We start from the raw sequence: 9341 nt of genomic DNA, 5'->3' as shown, positions 1-9341 counted from the left end.
CTTTTCTATTTCTTCTTTTGTTTTGTTTTTTTGTTTTTGTTTTGCTTTCTTTCTCTTTTTTTTTCTTTTTAATAAATCAGCCGCTATGTGTTAGCACAAAATTCACTCACGTCATCCTCTCGTGTATTTTATTTCAGGTTGTTTTGATAATAACTTTTTCATTTGAACTCCGATTTCAGCAATTCAAATTGTGTTGGATTCGTCTTTTCAAACTCTACACTATGAACACTCTAAAATACTAAAATCATTAGTAGATTAAGTTTGTTATCATCAAAACATATAGTATGATTAAAACTCGTAAAGTCAACAACCTCTACATTTATCGACAAAGGAGGGGAATGACCCCGTTCATATAAAATGTAGGAGAGTGATTTTAATTAATTTAACACTAATTAATATAATTAATTTAAATCAAATAATTAATTAATTAATTAATTATAATAATTATTAACCTGCTTAATAATTAATAATTAAATATCTTATATTTAATTAATTTTAATCATATTCAAAGCCTCCTCTGTTTTAATTTACAATTTCATCAAAATTATTCTTAACCTATAGAACTAATATGAATCTAATTCATATCAGTTATTAATTGAATCGTATTCAATCGAGTTCTCTCATTTATATTATGATGTATCCATATACAATATAGTTTAATTGTATGTTATACAATTAGTGTACAATACCTTAATCAATTTGAACATTTAAAAAATCTTCCGAATTCTTGATCCTCGTTTTACCCATGGTGAGCTAGCAAGGAGACCTAATAGACCTACATGCAATAAGCTCCAACGAACCGAGATTAATTAATTAATTAACATTCATTAACTATAAGGCATTCCACTAAAGATCTATAGTTGCACTCTTATGCACTATATAACAAGTTGCGTCCATAGATACTATTGACGACAAGTTTCGGTAGATGGCCACATGGTACATGGACAAGTAGTCCGGCTTGTAACCCGGCAGAGTTGAACCAAAATACTCGACGCTGATGCAGTGTCCCGCCTAAAACACTCCGACGATTAAGTCAATAATCAAAATAGAAATAGGAACAAGACACCAGAGGTATTAGTGACAGGTTTTTCACTTGGTGAAGATGAAGGTCCTTTCTTTTATAGCCTCGGGGGCCGACCAGGAAGAACGACGGTTAGAGGTGGCAGGGATGTCGCGTTGTACGGTCGGATAGAAAGGAACGTGCTTTTGGCAGGTGCCACCTGCGACTCTGGGCATATTGCTCGTAGTTGTGAAATGTGCTCGTCGTATCGATAGCATGCGTTCCCAGCTGCAATCACGTACGAGGTGTGATTGCCTGTGGGCCTTCGTTCCTTCTTGAGTGGACATGTGTGCTGCTTGACGATATCCGTCTGAGGAAGATGACCATCAGTGGTCCCTAACTCGTAGATGAGCGGACGCATGTGCTGCTCGAGTTTCATCCATAACAGATATAATCATTAACAGTAAGTCGATCCTTCACGAGTTCTCGTAACCTCAACTGAGTCAAATTACTATTTTACCCCTGGGTTACTTCCTGTACCTTAAGTACCACTGATCCTCTAATGAACAACCTAGTTATGTTCTGACCAATAACTGGAAGTCCCTTTCGGGCCAGTGAGAGGGTGGGGCCCCTTGTTCAAGTCTCGAAGTCAGTCCTTAAGGGAACACTCATCTACTTCTCTAAAGTCGGGAATGAGTGAATTCCATCTCATGTAGTTACGTTCGAGCTCCCTACTCGGTTAACTCTTCAAAAATGGTAGGAATGTTAAGTCGGCAAGCCGAACCACTCTCACCCATGCAAATTAAATGACGAACCCTCGTAGACAAAATTTGTAACTCACTATGGATTAAGATCGAGTTACATGATCATCATGTGAAATATTAATCTAAATAGTTAACGGTGTTACAACTATTGACTAATAATTTCGCAGTCCAGTCTTATACAAACTCATTGTATAGGATACCCCCGCTTGCATGCCACTACATCAACGACCTGGATAGAGTCGTTTGTAACTGTTACAAAGCGGATTGTATCCATAGTGTTACGAGGATAAATACCCAACCTTATCCATGTACTATAGACCATTTAGGTTATTACTGGAACATTGTCTAACTGTATACCAATAATATATATAGTTTATATATGTAGTGCCCCAGGATTTTCAACATCCCAAACGGGGAACGTTACTAAACACTACTTAAAAATTCCACTTAAGAAATGTGAATTAACTTCAACAACTAAAACTACAAGATAAAACCACCACGCTTCCTTCACACTACTCTGATTTCAACCCTCATGAGAGCTTAAACAAACAAAATAACAACACTAAAGATTTAATAAAAGAACTCAAATCCTTTACAGATAATCCATTTAATACCAACTTCACCTTATCCACACTTCTCAAAGAAATATTTACTAACCATAAACCATCCACTAAACAAGTATTAACATCTCGATAGGGAATAGATATTCTTAATAGATTACAACCCCGCAATTCGAAAAGCTAAATAAAAGTAATGACCTCAAAGAGTATTGAACTGACAAACTTAAAGCATCCTTTAAACCAGAAAACTAAACAGAACCAACCGCTAACAATTCAACTACAAGATGGAATAACTCCAACTATCCTAACTAATATAAATTAAATGCACGCAGCATATCTAATCGTCTTTCCGATCAAGCCTTCTCCTCGCCACCACCATTCGAAAGAGTAACCCTGTTACCTACAAAATCTTGTCAGAAAAATAAGGGGTGAGTACAACCACGGTACCCAGTAAGCAGTACATACCTAAAGGGTGCACAAACAACATGCTTATCACAAGAAGTTCAAAAGACATGCATAATAAATCATCATGCTTATAATTAAAATTTAAACACATCTGAACATGCAACCTACATGCCAAACTCATCCTCGCACCTCAGTTTACTAGTTTGTTTTCTTGTTTCCCAAAGACTTACTCCCTCGAGTCGTATCGACCCCTTGACCTATGTACCCAGGGCCTCTACACTTCTCTAACTTATTCCTTCGAGTCGTATCGACCCCTGACCCTTGTACCCAGGACATCGACACTTCTCTACTGTACCTTAAGTTCGATCGTTCACCTTTGTACCCAAGGCCTCGAACTGTTATGCCGACCCCTGACCATGCATAGCCAAAGCATCTACACTCCTCTGAACTCATTAGTTCTCTTTCCTATTACTCCAAGACTTAATCCTTCGAGTCGTATCGACCCTTGACCTTTGTACCTAGGGCCCCAACACTTCTTTACGATGCTTGGCATTCGATTCCTTAACCTTTGTACCTAAGGCCTCGAACTGTTGCATCGACCTTTAACCACGCATAGCTAAGGCATTGATGACCTTACAACATATTGGCCCTTGTCCTTTTCTATCAAGGCCCCAATACTTACCTTCCTTTAAGACTCATCGCATCGACCCTCGACCTTTGTACCTGTAGCCTCGACACTCATCATTGTCCACAGTTTGGCGTATCGACCCTGACCTTTGTACCCGGCGCCTCGATACCCAACAAGTGACGTATCAGCCCTCTGGCGCTGATACTCACCCATTCACTTCACAACAGAACACTCTCACCAGAGTCCTACTACAAGCTTACTAGGCCATGACCCATGCAACATTCAACTCACAACGAATTCAACATGCGACATACGAATCAATGTTCGGCTCATAATATAGTCCAGGATGATTCCACAACATAACGACATGCTAACAACGAAAACAATATGTCAACATGCTTTCACGAAATAGCCATTCTCACAAAACACAGTATACTTTCGTGAACACAACAATAAAATAATATAATTATCAACAGTCCAGGAACACATCCAGCACTCCAACAAATATTCATAATAGTCCGAACACAACCAACTTACAATATAACATTAGCAATATGTATAAAGTAGTGGTAAACGCAAGCAATCATGCAACAATGCTCATAGCATACAAGCAAACAATCCGTTCATAGCAACACACAACAAACAAATCCCCTCAAGTAAGAAACTATTTACAAACAAGGTCCTAATGTGGTACTAAACTCACCGAAGGATTCCTAAATCCAAAAACAACCAAAAACCTTTTTTATTTCCTTTTTCTTTTTCTTATCTTTTCTTTATTTACTAACCTTGTTTTAAAACCAAAAACCTTATTTCTCAAAATTTAAAGGAGGCCCAACTAAATAAAACTAATGGCTCAAAACAAGAAGCCCAAAATTACATTATAATAATTAAAATGAAACCGACAACAACCCAAAATAAAATAATTTTCTTTAACTCTAAAATCCAATAATTGAATCCAACAAGTACAAATCAAATTCCTGAAAGACTTTGCATTTAAGATTTAATTAAAAATCTATTCCAAAATTCGAAAACTTAATTCATCATAATCAAACAAAAGTACATTTTATTCTAATTTACCAAAAATTAAAACTGTAAAATAAGAAGTTCCAAGAATTTCACTTTACGAAAAAGGAAGAAATTCAAAGGCACAATTTTAATCCTAAATTAAACAAGCTAGAGAACGCGGGGCGTTGCAGATTACCCACCTTAAAAAACTTTCATCCTCGAATGTTCACTATTCGTGCTCTTCTAAGTGGAATCTTGGGCTTTTGGCATTACAGATGGTATCAGAGCGGAACCTCTCCCAGTAAGATGTGGTTCGGGGACGAACCAAGGCAAAAGCTAGTGGGCATGTGACGTCCAACTAGAGAGGAGGAGTACATGAATGAACCGATATCACATCCGAATGAGAGGGATCCTAAAATCATAGAAGAATGGTCAAGAAAGGCTTAAAATAATTGATAGTCACTACCTATATCAACAAGGTGCACCTTCTTTTTCGGTGGCTCAATCATAAGAACTCCAATGTTAAGCGTGCTTGCCTTGGAACAATCTTAGGTTGGGTGACCTCCTAATTGCTTTACTAGGAAGCATTTGAGTGAGGACAAAGCATGCCCAATAAGACCCTTGGAAGTTCCTCGGCCCATTGACCTTTGAGTCGTTCGCACCTTGCTTTTAGGATCCTTTTGATGATCTTGTTTATTGCCTCGACCTACCCATTGGTCTGAGGGTGCACAGGAGTCGAGCTGAGGTGTTTGATTCCGAGCTCTTAGCAAAATCTCTTAAAATTCCTGTTGGTGTTTGGGATACCAAACCGACAGATAATAGACTTCCATACGAAGGTCGTTATGTTCCGCTCGGTGATGGTGGCGAGGGGTTCAGCTTCAGCCCATTAGTGAAGTAATCGACTTGTTCACTAGTGCTCGGCCAGCCAGGTGTTCCCCATAGTCTTCCTCATGGAATTCGCTGAAGATGTATCCAGCTTCGGTCGGGCTTCCGCATCTGAGGAGCAGGAGTGAATATACCCTCTCTCGTATAGGACCCGTTCCTATGGAGATAATGGGCAACCTGTCTTTGGAGTTTTAGGGCGTCCGTTTGATCTTTCAGCAGTTATCTCGTCTCTAGATGCTTTCTGATTGAAGTCCTCAAATCCGGGGCATCGGGCTTATCGATGTCCATCATATCTGGTTCGGTAAGGCTTGACTCACTTATAATTTCAACGAGCATGGTCCAAGACAGGTCGGTTTCATACGACAATGCGAGACGGGCTAGAGAATCTGCGATGCCGTTCTTTGAAGGAGGGACCTGCTCGATCGAACTTGTCTCAAAGGCATTCAGCAGTGCTCGCACCTTCCTAAGGTACAAAGCCATACGTTTTTCCCTGGCTTGGTACTCCTGATTAACCTGGTTAATGATCAGTTGAGCGTAGCTGATGATGCTAAGGTGTTGTGCCCCCATTGACTTGGCCATCCTGAGTCCGGGGATTAACGTCTCGTACTCGACCTCGTTGTTGGAGGTTCGAAACTTAAAGAGGAGAGTATATTCATGGCGACTCCCATCTGGACTCGTCAGTAGGATTCCAGCTCTGCAGTCCTAGTCGTTTGTCAAACCATCGGTGTACAGGGTCCACCGATTAGGGTTAATGGCTTCTTCGGGTCAGCTCGCCAATGAATTTTGCATCTGCCTGCCCTTTCACGAATATCCGAGGAGCTTATTGAATGTCGTACTTGCTCAGCTCGATGGCCCACTTCATGATTCTCCTTGAAGCCTCAAGTTTTTGGAGTATTTATCGGAGTGGTTGGTCAGTTAAGATTATGACCCGGTGGACTTGGAAGTAGGGTCACAGCTTCCTCACTGTGGTGGCTTGTGCAAGGGCCATTTTCTTGATCTGGGTGTAGTGGGTTTTCGCTCCGATCAGGGCCTTGCTGGTGTAATACACGAGGTGTTGCTTCTTGCTTTCTTTCTTGACCAGCGCGGAGCTGACCGTGCTCTCTGAGACGGCCAGATACAGGTATAGATCCTCCCCTGGATTCGGCTTAGCCAATAGAAGAGTGGAGTTGAGATATTGCTTTAGGTCCGTGAAGGCTTTTTCACATTCACCAATCTATTCGAACTTTCCTTCTTCAACATATTGAAGAAGGGTAGATACTTGTCGGTCGACCGTGAGACGAACCGGTTTAGAGCTGCGACCTTCCCATTTAGACTCTAGAGTTGCTTCAGATTGGATGGGGACTGATATATAGAATGGCCTGGATCATCTCAAGGTTGGCCTCGATCCCACGCTGATGTACTATTGTAACGCCCCAAGATGTTATATACCATCCTAGGCAACGCTAAATAATTCACCTGGCTAGCCTTAACTCTAAACACGAGATAAGCAACTCCCTAGGAAATAATTTAAATGAAATAAAGCTTCGACTCCCATACGTTCTACCAGAAATATCAATTTTATAAACTGTCAAAACTTCGCCCTCCGTGGGCAATTTAAAAACAAAGACATCTCATATCCGCCTCAGTGGCTAAAATTCTTAAATAAATAAAACAACCGTACACCTAAAATCCGACGACAACAGTGACGCGTTTACCAGCAACATCCATAACAAATAAAGTAGTTCTAAAGAATACAAAATTTCACCTCGGTCCACACCTAGCAATAACATAAATCCCAACGCTACTCGTACCAAACGACCCTTCCCTCTATTGTAACGCTCCGAGTCCCTCAGGTTAGTTAGTCTCGAATCGGGAGATTTTTCATTTAATTTTCAAAGTGAATGTTAATTGAATTTATTTATATTTATCGGGCTCTAAAATCCAATTAAATTAATATTTACCGGATCCCGTGTGGTCGGTCTTGTTTAGGAGGGGGGTAGATTTCTTATCTTTGGGCTTGGACTTATTGGGCCCCTTTGGGTTATTTTGTTTTTAAAACAAAGGGAAAAAGGAAGAAAATAAAAACAAAACCCTAGCACATTCCTTCATTTCTTCTTCTTTTTTTTCCCTCCCTTTTCTTCTTCCCCATTCCTAGCCCTAGCCGACAGCCCCCCCCCCCCCCCAAACTTCTTCTTCTTCTTCTTCTTCTTGGAGCAGTCTCGCCGGCGGCCCCTTCTTCTCCGGCGAAGCGGCACAGCAGCAGCATCTCCACGCCGGCGGCCCGACTAAAGACCCGCGAATAGCAGCGCACGAACCGGCGCCATCAGCAACGTTCTCCACGGCGGCGCGGCGTTTTCGCAAGACCCACGGCGCGTGGCTCTCCGACGACTCTCCACGACTGGCCGGCATGCTCCACGAACCACGAACGACCGGATTCCGACGCTCTGCAACACTTCCTTCGACGTGAACAATAGCCTTCCGGTGAAGTTCGACACTGACTCTCATGCAATCGAAGCCCAATCTATTTACCCACTCTTTTCGGCATGGGTTCGGCATTGACCCACCTCTAATTGGACCCAAATCAGCATTACTCATCACTTTTAGACGTCGGGACAGCAAGCTTAAGGCCTTTTGAACTCAGATTGGGAGCCCGAACCCCTTCGACGTCAACCCACTCCTAACCCAAGTTGTTTTAGTGTGAGTTAGTAGGTAACGACTCTACCTAAACTTGGTTTCGTTTATAACTAAATGTTTCTAATTGGTTACTAACCTCGAGATCATGCTCTTTTGTAGTAGGAAGTGTTCAACGAGCTTATGAGCTTTAGAACAAGTGTTTGCAAGTAGCACGGGGGCGGGTGCGTGCGTTGATGTTTGTTATTTGGTTGCCGATGTGCTCTTTATGATGCTTAATATTGGTTCTAATACGTGGTTGTGTAGTTTAACTCTTGTTTATGTTGTTTTGTATGCCTGGTTAGTGTTGAATGTCCGTCGGTGATAATAGTGGGAATTTTGTATTGTTGAACTGCTGAGATCTGTTGTAGAATGATGTATGATTGTAGGGAATGTTCGTTAAGGTGAATTTATTTTGGAAATGTTTGTTGTCTGAATTTGTATGAAGTGTTTGGCGTGTCTCATGAGTTTTATTATATCTAGCAGTGCTTATGGAATATGGACGTTGGATATTAAGTGTTTGGATGAATTGTGTTAGGCTCCAATCGTTTGCAATTTGTTGACTATGCTCTGTTATGACTAAACTCACTGTGGCGCTGTTGTTAAGATTTGGTATGTTGTGAAAGCATGTTTGGTTTATTGTTTTGCTATTAGAATGATGTTTATGTTGTGGAAGCATGCTGAATTGTGTTGGTGAGCTGAGAGATGTATTGAAATCATACTAGTGGTGGTGTTGTTGATGGGCGTTGTGGTGGTTGGTGCTATTAGGAAAGTAGTACGGAAATCTTGGTTGGAGGCTAGAAATGTTATGTGGAATTCTGAAACTTATGAAGTGAATGGGTGAGTGTCAGGGCCTCGGGTATAAATGGTCGGGGGCTGATACGTGACTAATTGGGTATCGAGGCCTCGGGTATAAATGGTCGGGGGTCGATACGCCAATATTGGATAAAGATGAGCGTCGGGGCCTCGGGTATAAATGGTCGAGGGTCGATGCGAGGAGTCTTTCGAAAGGAGAACTATTGGGGCCTTGGGTATAAATGGTCAAGGGCCAATAGATTGTAAGACATCGAGGCCTCGGGTATAAATGGTCGAGGGTCGATGCAATAGTGTCGGGGCTCTGGGTATAAATGGTCAGGGGTCGACACTACCAATAGAATGGTTTCGAAGAGCTTGAATAGCTGAGGCGAACATAGATGTATTTGAGGTGTTAGGGAGCCAAGTGGACGGTAGTTGTTTTTATATGAGTGTGGTTAGCATCGGGTCTTATAGAGCATGTTTATGGTTGAATGTATAATGTAATAGTAGAGCATGTCTATGGTTATTCGCATATTGTAATGATAGAGCATGACAATATATGTTTCCTTTATGGTTATGAGCATGATGTTTGTGTGTGCTTGGTGAGGGTTACTTACGGAGTATATTTTATATACTCACCTCCCCCTCTA

This window comes from Momordica charantia, assembly GCF_013281855.1.
Source record: "Momordica charantia cultivar OHB3-1 chromosome 5 unlocalized genomic scaffold, Mcharantia_2.0 BLBB01000005.1, whole genome shotgun sequence".
NCBI classification, from domain to species: domain Eukaryota; kingdom Viridiplantae; phylum Streptophyta; class Magnoliopsida; order Cucurbitales; family Cucurbitaceae; genus Momordica; species Momordica charantia.
The sequence above is the reverse complement of the archived record's forward strand: the minus strand, read 5'-3'. Positions refer to the sequence as shown.